We start from the raw sequence: 11,546 nt of genomic DNA, 5'->3' as shown, positions 1-11,546 counted from the left end.
AACTAGAAACAATTTATGGCAATGCAATAAGTTCCAACATTTATGACGAGGTAAATAATTATAAAATCAAGTTGTCCATGCATTATGAGAAAAAGGGAACCTATTCAAATGGGTTGAAGTGCAAATTTTCCCATGGACACAATGAGCTTAGGCCTTTAGGTCACAGATTCATGCAACAATTTGTCCTAACAAAGCATTTTTTTTCAACGTTGTCAAAGAAAGACTCAATTTGTTGATTTTGTCCTGATAGAGCATTTGTTTTCAGCTGTCAAAGAAAGACTCAGTTTTTTGATATTTAACAAGGATCGAATTTGTAACTTTTTTGGCCATGAATATTTCACTGAGATTGTGTGTTGAATTTCAATTTGATAAGAGATGAAATATTTCAGAACAAATATTATTCTATAGTTGCTAACAATTTGAGGATATTTAATGCTATTCCTAATTTTCTCTACATTTTTGGAATTAAAAAATCTTGGTCTTTGATTCCTTCTACTTGTTTACCCATGATCAAATTCTATTACCAATTGAAAATTATGTTACCCACATTTTTCATTTTTTCAGTAAGGACAAAACATTTTGGATACAGAGCTTGTTACATTATGATTCTATGGTCTCCCAGGTGTCATAGACAAATGGTTTTACTTCAGTTTAATTGAGTTTCATTGCAGTCATTTATTTTTTTATATTTTTTCATATAATTTATTTACTTATTTAGAATATTGTGAAGAACAATCTCTGCTCCAAGATTTCTCTCCATTATCTGTGACTTAATTTACAGTGCTGAATTATGTAAATCCCCATTCCTTTGGTCCAACTTTTACAACTCCGTATGGCTCGGGCTCTCCATACCCTAAGGTCTCGAGCTCAACGAGGTGAAAAGATATGAAGGCCAATAAGACTGTCATCTGATATGTTACTTATAATTGTGTTTTCTCATTATCTAAAATCTTACAGTCATCTAATCCAATAAAGAGAAATGGTCATCTGCTCGGGTTTCCATTCTAAGATACCATTCCCCAGTTCTATGGTCCATTCATCAGTAGTATAAATTCACTTATTTGCAGTCTTTCGACTCAATATCAAAATGTTTGCTTTCTCAATAGCTTCATGCTTCTGAAAATATGTGAAAAATATGTGAAAAATTACTAAGTTTATCAGAGTCATTAAAGTTACAATTCGTTTATGTTCTATGTTTTAACTCATCCATGTTCACTCGGATCTTGTCACTTCTGAATTGCCCAAAATCGGATGGTTCACACTAGGAGTACAGTTTGACATCGGCTGGCATTCTTTCTTTTACAATAACCTTTCCTTCTTTCTGACAGGAGGTCTTATAATAATATAGTTGTCGACCAGTAAAGTAAGTCAAGCAAGCCAGTTCGGTAGCTGTCCAACGAGCAAAGGCTTCTTTCTTTAGAGTGCTGCCCGCCCCCTTCTTCATTCATTCATTTAGGCCCGACTAGGAGTGGATCCAGGGAACCTGGCTCGGGAACAGCTTCTTACTAGTAGGGGCTAATCAAAATAAGAGAGTCCAATCTCTGAAATAGAGCTTAGTCTCTCCCCATAGTAGTATACTAGTAAAAGGCGTAGATTATGACTTGATCCAATAGAGTCAGAACACCTTTATATCTAAAAGAAATGGTGCTCGATGAAACGATCCAGATTCCACACTATGTTGTGGGCTGGGGGAGAGCTGCTCTGCGAAGCTAGGCGTTCAGTGTTCTTATGGAGGAACCATAGAACCCAAGCCATAATAAAGGTTCAATTCCTGTAAGCTAAGGTTCAAGGTTCAATTCCTGTTAGGTAAACAAGCTATCGCTAAATTCCTGTAAGCTAAGGTTCAAGGTTCAATTCCTGTAAGCTAAGGTTGAAGGTTCAATTCCTGTTAGGTAAACAAGCTATGACTACAGTACTAGCACGACATACGTAACATTTGGACATACGTAACATTTGTGATATGTAAGTTGTAATCCCTATGAAGTTGATGATCGAATAATTCGTGTAAGCTAACCTTCAATTCCTGTAAGGTAAGCAACCTGTGACATTGATTAGATGGATACGACTGTATTCGATAGCTTAACTCTATAAGCTAGAACACATACATAAACTCTGTATAAAAAAAGTTAACTGTAACTGTATAGGTTAACTGTCACCACCCTATGGACAGAACTGTAATGTAAGAAATCTGATAAATGAATGGAAAGAACTGTAATGTAAGAAATTTGATAAATGAAAACAATAAAAACAGAACTGTAAGAAGAATGAGTTGTAATTCATATAACTGACTTGAATATATTGGCTACTGTTCTGTGATGTTGTCTTGAAGTTTGCTGAATAGTTTGAAAGCATAAGATGCAACTTCAACAGTGGGTGGACTTCTTTTATAGTTTTGGGGACTTGATTTTAATTGGTGGACATGGATGCACATGGATTGCAATGGCTTCATTTTGAATGTGTGGTATGGATTTAATTTGCTGTGATCTAATGGTTGGGAATTGTTTATTTGTTGATCCATGTGCTTTGATCTGTTTTAATGAGAAATAGAGTGAGTTGGGTGTCATTTATTGCAGTTATTGGGTCTGGGTGTCATTTATTGAACAAAGTGGATTTAATTGTTATTGGGTTGGGTGTCATTTATTGAACAAATTGGATTTAATTGTTGTTGGGTTGGGTGTCATTTATTGAACATAGGGTGTTTAGTTGTTGAACAACACAGCAGTTATGGCTGACATACATTCCTTTTGTTATGTGCAGGTAGGCATATTTATTTGGGATGCAAAGTTGCAGTTCTGATGAGTGGGGGTTGAAGTGACTGCTGTTTTGTACTTCTGGAATAGACCAGTTTGGAAGCCTTTATGGCTCTAGCTGTTTTCTACTTGGGTCAATATGTTTTGCAATATTAAATAGTTAAATACTATTTATGGACAGTTGTGGGCCCAGTCAATATATGGGTGATTTTTGGACATAATTTAAAACTTATTTAAACATAATGTTATTTATTTCTGTTTAAATATTGGTTTCAAAAGTCTTAATCACTGGTGGTTTGGTGGGACCAGTATTATATCAACTACTGGTCCCTGCACAAGAATAGGAATCTCTCCCCTAGTTAATAAATGATAAAACATTACTACTTAATTTTGCGTTATTAATTTTAAATTAACATTTATATCGATGTCCCCGTTCCATCAACATCAGCTTCCTACTCGTAACCATCATAACTTCACGCGGGATGGCGGCCCCCACCTCTGGCCGTGTATACTCCGCGTTTAGAACGCGTCTGGAGGTGGCAGATATCGTCGAATTTATATCTTCTAATCAATTTCCAGCATAGTTACCAAGTTCGAATTCGGATTCGATTTCCATACGATACCATAAAAATTCGAATAGAAATTTTTTAATTCGAAAAAAATTCGACATTATACATCTTAAAAATTATCATTTAAAAAAAAAAATTGTTGTAAAGTGATATTTTCAGCCTATTTTTTTTAAATTAGTTTTGAATTTTGAATAAAATCCAATAAATTAGATAATATAATAACTTTACAAATACAATTCACCAAAAAAAACTTCCCTTCAATACTTCTTTATTTCTAAATTTAAATCTAAAATATTTTTCTAATTTTAAAACTGATTTATCGAAAATCTTTCCTAATAAATATAAACATTTAAAAATAGTCATCCCAAAATTAACATCTATTGCAAATTAACAAACTCTTACAAATTCAGTATAACAAATTCTTCTTTTCTTATTTACTGGCTTTTTAACCCACAAAAACAATAATAAAATTAAAAATTATGAACTTTCCTAGTTCACTCTGATTTTCCAGTGTCTTTCCTTCGCCCAGATCCCATCCTACCACTATTTATTCCACCATTCACATTCTCTCATAGTGAATGAACACTCTGCGCTGTCTACGTAAACCACCCACCACAGATTTTGACGCGTTTAATTTTTCATTTAACCGGTTTAATTTTTCATTTAACCATCGTTGAAAACCGAATCGAATTTCATCGAATAATACGGTATTCGTATCGAATGGGCGAATTTTCGAATTTTTTAGCCCGATTCGGGCAAATTTGGTAACTATGATTTCCAGTCCACCCAGCAGAAGGTTCTCTGGACTGTGGCGTGTGTAAGATTCTCCCCAGGCAGCCGTTATTTTTCAATCGTGACGTTGGCGTATGAGAGCAGAGTTTCTCTCAGAAGCAAATTTCAACGTTACGTTGCGTGGTGCGGTTTCTTTGTTACAGGCGCCTGTAATACGATATATTGACTGTGTTTCGATGGGTTTAGTGGATCCAGATTCAATTGAGGAAATCAAATAATTTGTGGGATTTTCAGTGGATATCGACAAGGTGAGGTTAGATCTGACAACCCATTTTCTTTACGGCCTTTATTCAATTATTTGTTCCGCAGGAAGTTCAACCTCTGGTTCGACTTCAAGCCCTCTGAGAAGGTTTTAATAATGGCGGATGATTCAGCCGAAGGGGTGTCGGACAACGCCGTCGGCAGAGAGGAAGTGAGGAGGGTTTTCTCGACCTTCGACAGGAACGGCGACGGGTTGATCAGCAAGCAGGAGATGAGAGAGTCCTTCGATAACCTCAGGCTGTGCGTTGGCGAAGAGGAATTGGCCTGCACGATTCGAACCGTGGACGTCAATGGCGATGGGTACGTGGATTTTGATGAGTTCGTTACGCTGTATGAATCGATGATTGGTAAACCAGACCGAGAAGAAGAAGGAGACACAAAGGCTGATCATGAGGACGCGGATCTGGCCGAGGCGTTCGGCGTTTTCGACGAGAATGGCGACGGTTTGATAACTGTGGAAGAGCTCCAGTCTGTGCTCAAGTTGTTGGGTCTCGAGGAAGGCCGAGCGATTGGGGAGTGCAAGAAGATGATACAGAGAGTTGATAAAGATGGCGATGGGATGGTCAATTATATGGAGTTTAAGGCGATGATGAGCACGGGATTCGGGAGAAATTAACTGTGGAATTTTATTTGACTTTGATTTTACTAATAATACATAGCTGGGTAATATAGATTCATGTTAATCATAATAATACATAGCCGTGTAATATAGATTATTCAGGCTGATCATTCTGTTATTATCTTAGCGGGAGGGATTTCAGTTTACTTGGTTCGTGTATTCTTCCCTATATATATATATATATATATATATATATATATATATATATATATATATATATATATATATATATATATATATATATATATATAATTTTCTATGAGCTGGTGTATCATTATGTTCAGTGCTAATTCTTGAGCTTCGAATCATAACGTTGATGTGATTTTCTAAGATGAATGTTATTATCCTAGGTTATATATTTATTATTATCCTGTATATTTGTCTGTCTATATTACGTATTTAGTTTTGCTTTGATTGTGTATTAGTTTGTTTTTTACCAAAAATTTATGTTATTTATCCATAGTTTAACATTGGTGATTCAATTTTTGTTATTTTTTTATTATTATTTAAATTTATATATTTGTAAGATAATTGGTTAAAGTCTTATTATGGGTTGTTTGGTAACTTCTATTTCTATTAGTTACTAATTTTTTGCTCTTAGTTTTATTTCCTTTTTATTTACTAATTTTTTGTTTTTTGTTTTATTTCATTTGTATTTAACTTTCAATTTTTATTTTTTCCTTTTTCTACTATTCCATTTTCATAACTTTTACTTTTTTTCTCCATATATGACTTATTATTATATTAAAAACATATTTTAATAAATTTAATTATAAAAAATTATATACATTAATAAAAATTTAAAACACACAAAACACATATATATTAAAATGTATATATGTTAATATATACAATATTAGTTGCCCATGGGGCTTTGGATTGACGGTGAATGGGTGCGCTGTTGAGGCACTCCTTGCGATAGGTCACCCGTTCAAATCCCCCGTGGGTACTTAGGTTAGTCTTAACTAGAAAAGATATATATATATATATATATATATATATATATATATATATATATATATATATATATATATACAATATTAGTTAATAAAGTTTCTTAATTTTTGGTAATGACATTCAATAATATAATGCTTAATTAGTTGTTTTATTTTTGTTATGAAATATCTATATCTATTGTTGTTTAGTTTAATTAAACTAATTTTAACCAAAGTAACACTTACTAGCTACTATGTAGCCATAAAGATAAGAAGTTATGGTCAAACTATTTTATTTTTCATTTAAATTTATCAATATTATATTTATAAAATTTATTTTATTTTAATAATTAAATATTTAGTGTAATTCTTTTTATCACTGCATCTTATATTTATTTATTTTTAAAACACTTTATGTGTGATAGATATGATTTAATCCAACTCCTATTTGATATAATAATATAAATAAATAAATAAAAATAAAAATAGAAATATTATTTTTATATAATTTTATTTAAAAATTTAATCATTCCAAAATATATTATTAAATTTACCCAAATAAAATTTATAACAATTATAAAAATACTTTAAATTTGAGATATTCTTTTGTATTTGCTGGTAGATTTAAAAATAAAAAATAAAAAAAAATAAACCGTTTTTACCCTACAATTATAATTTCATTTGTGTAATAGACCATAAATTTTTGATCCAAAATATCGAGATCTAAAAATAAATACACTATTTTCGAACAAACATTTTGGTCCATTCTTGGTGGAGAATCACCTTTCTTTGGTTTTGAAGGACCGCAATTATTTGGCCCGCAACGTTGAAATAGTTACTCCGTATATAACATTGAAATTTAAAAATGAATACAATATTTTTAAAATATCAAGTAGGTCTATAACATTGAAATTTAAAAATGAATACAATATTTTTAAAATATCAAGTAGGTCTAGGTCGTGGTCTTATCCTCCACACTAACATTACAGTCTTACCTAGATTAACATGCTTGCTTCACTTTAGTCAGAAACAAGTGGGATGTTTTCTCTAGTAAAATGAAATGTTCGATTCTCTTGATGTAAGGTAGTATTTAATTAATTTTTAATTAATTAATCTATAATGAATTAATTTATAATTAATTTATAAAATTATTTAACTAATAAATATAAATATTATTAATTAATGTTTAATTGTTATATTTAATAGAAAAATTTAGAATTTAAACGTAATTTGTAGTTAATTTATAATAAAAATAAATAAATAAATAAATAAAGTTAATTTTTGGGTTATCTAAATTGGTTAAGTCTCAATAGTTAAGAATTTTTGCTCTATTGAGAGTTTATTGGTTTAATTTCTCTCTACACTTTTGGGTCAAGCTTTTTGGAAGTAATACTTTTATGTGGAATTCCTTAGTACAAATATTCACACATTTCTAAGTCCATGAACCACATAGAAAAATGAGAAAAGATAGTGAAAATTTAGAATATGATGATAAGATAAATGTGGCCACAAACATAATAACAGACTCATTATCTCACATTAAGATGAAATGTTTCATTCTTTTATAGTAAGATAAATACTCTGAGCGTAGATCCATCTTAACTCCAGATCTACCAAGGACTTAGAGGGATCAAATCTATTTTCACTTTAAAATAAGTTTGCACTTAAAGAGATTTAATCTCTCTCCGAGCTTGTTAGACCAGAAATAAAGGTGAATCTTAGCTGGATAAATTATAATTCTAGAAACTCTATTTAAAAATGGACATGAGATTAAATAATAATAATAATAATAAATTAACAAATAAAACTAAAATATTGTGAATGTCAAATGCACTCAAAACAATTCTTTTGGAAATAATATATACCTCATATTTAAGTCATTGTGTTTCTTTCTAAGGTTCAAATTTGAATATGTATAATCTATACACTAGTTCCTTAGCCCCCGAACAAAAGATCTCTACACCAATCTCAGGTCTAAGTTAAAAAAAATAAAACTAAAATATTGTGAATGTCAAATGCACTCAAGAAAATTCTTTTGGAAATAATATATATCTAATATTTAAGTCATTGTGTTTCCTTCTAAAATATTATAGGTTTAAATTTGAATATATATAACCTATACACTGATTCTTTAGCCTACGAACAAAAGATCTCTACACTAATCTCACATCTAACTTGACCTTGATATTAAAATTAAATTATTATTATTATATAAATCTAAATACCAAATATCATAATTATGAATTTGATACATTAAAAAATGGATTCACACATAAGTTTTCAAAAATATTGTTTCTACCATAATTTAGATATGGGTTAATATATGGATTTTATAGGTTAATAAATGGATTTTAGTGCATTTTACATTTCAATGAGTGGATTTAAAATTTTAGTGAAATTACTTATAATAAATAAAAATTTATTTATTAATTTCCACATAAATGTAAATTTAAGGGATTTCAAAAACTGTAATTATCTTGATTTTTTTACTTCACCAAAATAGTAAATTTGAAGTTTGACCCTAAGTGGGATATATGGTAATCATATTGTGTTAGGTAAATTTGACTCTATTAAAAATCTACTAATAGTGGTATTATATGTGATTAAAGTTCTTAAAAGGTTTGGGAATCTTTCATAGTAATGTGTGAGAGTTGAGCAAGTGGAAACCCCATTTGGTTGAAGCTAGGGTGTTTGCCAAGTTGGGTGCATTTAAGTAAAATGATAATATAAGTATTACTAGTTTGGTTTTCCTTCCATTATGATTTTCCAAAGTAAATCATGATGTGCATGGTTTATATGTGTTTTTTATTTTCCCTCCATTAGGATTTTCCAAGCTAAATCATGATGTGCATGATATGCATGTTTTGTTGCTATATATGATATTTTATTACTTATTTCTCTCATCTTATTTTTACAAACAATTATTATCATGACAAAAAGTAGAGGAAAAATCTCTCAAACTAGATTTTGTTATTAATTATTATTATTATTAATTAATTATCCAAATTAGAAAAAATAGTGCTCATGAATAATTAATAAAGCTAATGCCTCAACAATAATTGCCATAGATAATTGAATTGGAAGTAATAATAACCCATTTGGAGAAGGCAAATTTGTTGAAGAGTCTATTGTGGGAGATAGAGAAATGAGAGTTTTGTTTTTTAACTATGGCTATTATAACCTCCATATATACCCATCGCAAACATGAGCCATGATCCTTTACTGTTATGAGTCGTTGTTTGGAAACAATTCATGTTGCTTATAGAGAAATGATTGAATAGAGAGAGCCACCGAATAGACAATTCATGCATTGAAGTAATTGAGGCACCATTGGAAGAGCTCATAATTTGGTGGAGTAGGAAGATCCATGGCTATTAAGGGAGACTTTTCACACATCTATGTTAATCAATTATTTGGAAGATTCACAATTTTCACATGTCAATCAGGTTTTTGTTGTTTTGTGTACATGTTTTCTTTTAATTGAGATTTGGATCTAGAGAGGAGAGTATTAGGTGCATCCAAGTAGAGCCACAAACATAGAACATAGAGAAATTTATGTTGTTTGGGAGACACATATACTTTTCTACAAATTTGGTATAACATGTGGAGGAGTGAAGGTTCTTCCCCCTCCCTCATGGCGCCCAATGAAATGTTATGTCATGATCATTGGTTATGTACGAAAAATGAGAAGGAAAGAACAAAACCAAGATAGTCGTGGAAAGCGACAATTAGAAATGGTTGTGGGAAACTAAGGAGAGAATGAGAGAAGTGCAAAAAAGGAGCATCAAGTTTGTGAAGCGAGAATGACAAATTAGATGAAAATACAACAATGACAAAATAAAAAATAATAATAATAAATATGCTTTGGAGATGGAATTTTTGTTTAGGTACATGTAAAATAGCATATCATTGTAAGACTTGGTTATGCATATGTACCCCTATTAATGAATTCTATATGTATAACTTGTGGATACAGGGGGAGCTTGTGGCTTTACACTATATTCAAAGAATTTTCCTAATCAAGATTAAAGGGGATGGTTAGGAAACTTGACTCTATGAGGTTTTCAACAATGGTGAATTTGGGTACCTTGTATTACATGCTATTCAAACCTTTAAAATGATCGGGGCTATTTCAGTTTAATTGGTTCGTGTATTCTTCTCTGTATATATACAGTTTCCAAAAAATGTATTCTTCTCTCTATGTATATATACTGTTGCCCAAAAGTGTATCGTTTTATTCACAAAGCCTTATGTTTAGTGCTAGTTTTCTTCAGCTTTGAAGCATAACCTTGATGGTCACTCACACTAGAACCAGTTGATGACAGATGTCCATCCTAAACATTTGTTTAACAACTACAGATGTCCATCCTAAACATTTGTTTAACAACTAGCCTCTGACACCTAGCATGGCCAACTTCCTTTCTCTCTATATGTTCTAGAGTGGAACAACCTTTTCAAAAATTTTACCGATTGGTAGCCATGGAATGTGCAAAGGATTTGTGAGCCAATTCAATAAGGTTTATGATAACTCTTCAACATTTGGTAGCCATGAAGCTGGAGAAGGATTTGTGAATATCTTATATGAATAAGAGAATATTATAATTGTTTTGTTTGGCAAGTTGTGCAATTATTCATTTCTTATTTATATTAATTTAATTTATTGTTATTATTATTATTTTATATAAAAAAAATTAGAAATTTATATAAAGAATGTAGAATTTTAGAATATTGTTGACTTTCAAAGATGAATTTTTATTATTATACGAGATATACTTATTTATGTGATGGGAAGCTAATGAAACTATTTTATTTTCTCATTTAAATTTATTAATATTAAATATTTATAAAAATTATTTTATTTTAATAATTAAATATTTAGAAAATAGATGTAATTTTTTTATTATTGCATCTGAGTTTATTTTTTTTAAAAGACCTTTATGGGTGATAGATATGATTTTAATGGAATTTCCTTATTTTAAAGGAAAAATTATTTGATATAATGATGTAAAAAGAAAAAGTTTTGTTTTTTATAATTTAATTTAAAAAATTAAGGGTTCTAATATATATTATTAAATTTGAGAAAATAAAATTTATAACAATTGTAAAAATATTTAAAATTTGAGATATTCTTTTATATTTGCCTAGTATATAGAGATTTGCAATTGTTTTTATTTATTTTTAAATTTAAAAGTTTTTTACCCAACAACTATAATCTCATTTTTGTAATAGATCATAAATTTTTGATCTAAAATATTAAGATCTAAAAATAAATACACTATTTTTGAACAAACATTTGGGTCCATGCTGGGTGGATAGCCACATTTATTTGGCACTTTTTTGAAGGACCTCAAATATTTTGCATATAGCGTTGAAATAGTTATTCTTCATATAATATTGAAATTTAAAAATGAATACACTATTTTTAAAATTGTCAAAGTGGGTGTAGTTATGGTGGTAGGAAGAGGTTATTGTTATCCTCCACACTAAAGATTAACATGCTTTCTCTTTAGAAGTAATTTAACCACTTTATCTGGACACAAGTGGGATGTTTTCTCTAGTGAAATGAAATGTTTCATTCTCTTAATTTAAGGTAATCTAAAATTAATTTATAAAATTATTT

The 11,546-nt window shown here is 30.2% G+C and overlaps 1 pseudogene; it reads left to right on the top strand.

The window, feature by feature from the left end:
• Positions 1–4,273: 4,273 nt before the first annotated feature.
• On the top strand, positions 4,274–4,988 carry LOC149197593 (calmodulin-like protein 3 pseudogene; annotated as a pseudogene).
• The last annotated feature ends 6,558 nt before the right edge of the window (positions 4,989–11,546 follow it).

The sequence above is a fragment of the Pinus tabuliformis genome, chromosome 2_2 (genome assembly GCF_031772625.1).
Source record: "Pinus tabuliformis cultivar Carrire ecotype Pingquan chromosome 2_2, CPIR1, whole genome shotgun sequence".
Classification (NCBI taxonomy): Eukaryota; Viridiplantae; Streptophyta; class Pinopsida; order Pinales; family Pinaceae; genus Pinus; species Pinus tabuliformis.
Note: the sequence above shows the minus strand (reverse complement) of the source record. Positions and strands in the feature narration are given on the sequence as shown.